This window comes from Diachasma alloeum, unplaced genomic scaffold (assembly GCF_001412515.2).
Source record: "Diachasma alloeum isolate Michigan unplaced genomic scaffold, Dall2.0 Dall_scaffold_00560, whole genome shotgun sequence".
NCBI classification, from domain to species: domain Eukaryota; kingdom Metazoa; phylum Arthropoda; class Insecta; order Hymenoptera; family Braconidae; genus Diachasma; species Diachasma alloeum.
This window is the reverse complement of record NW_021680692.1, coordinates 24,112-24,671: the sequence shown is the minus strand read 5'-3', so window position 1 is coordinate 24,671 and position 560 is coordinate 24,112. Positions and strand designations below refer to the sequence as shown.

Genomic DNA, 560 nt, shown 5'->3' with positions numbered 1-560 from the left:
TTTTTTTTCTTAATAAGCGAGAGGGCGGCGGGGGGAATGTCGAGTCGGGAAACGACAAATAAACCCATTCCACCCCATTTTTCCTAATCAGCATGAGGGGGGAAACGTGAATTTGGGAAATGGCTTACAAAACCATTTTGCCCCATTTGTTGTATTTTCCCTGATGAGCGAGAGGGGGTCGGGGGAGTAGGGGGGGGGAGTTAATTTGGGAAACGGCTCAAGAACCCATTCTGCTCCTTCTGTTGAATTTTGAAATCCATTATTGTGGGCTTTATTTCGGAAGGGCGGGGGGGTGTCAACTCGGGAGATGACAAATAAACCCATTTTGCCCCATTATTTTTTTAATGAGGGAGAGGGGGCGCGGGCGGGAAGTGAATTTGGCAAACAGCAAACAGACCCATTTTGCCCCATTTGTATTTTTTTTCTTANCGTGAATTTGGCAAATAGCAAACTGACCCATTTTGCCCCATTTGTATTTTTTTTCTTATGAGCGAAGGGACGGATGTCAAGTCGGAAAACGATAAACAAACCCATTTTGCCCCATTCTTCTCTTAATGAGT

The 560-nt window shown here is 45.1% G+C and overlaps 1 protein-coding gene across 1 annotated transcript in view; it reads right to left on the bottom strand.

Annotated features, from left to right (window-relative positions):
* LOC107043374 (protein germ cell-less) overlaps positions 1–560 on the bottom strand; it is a gene marked incomplete at its 5' end in the record, with an annotated part of 31,012 nt that overhangs the window by 11,649 nt on the left and 18,803 nt on the right.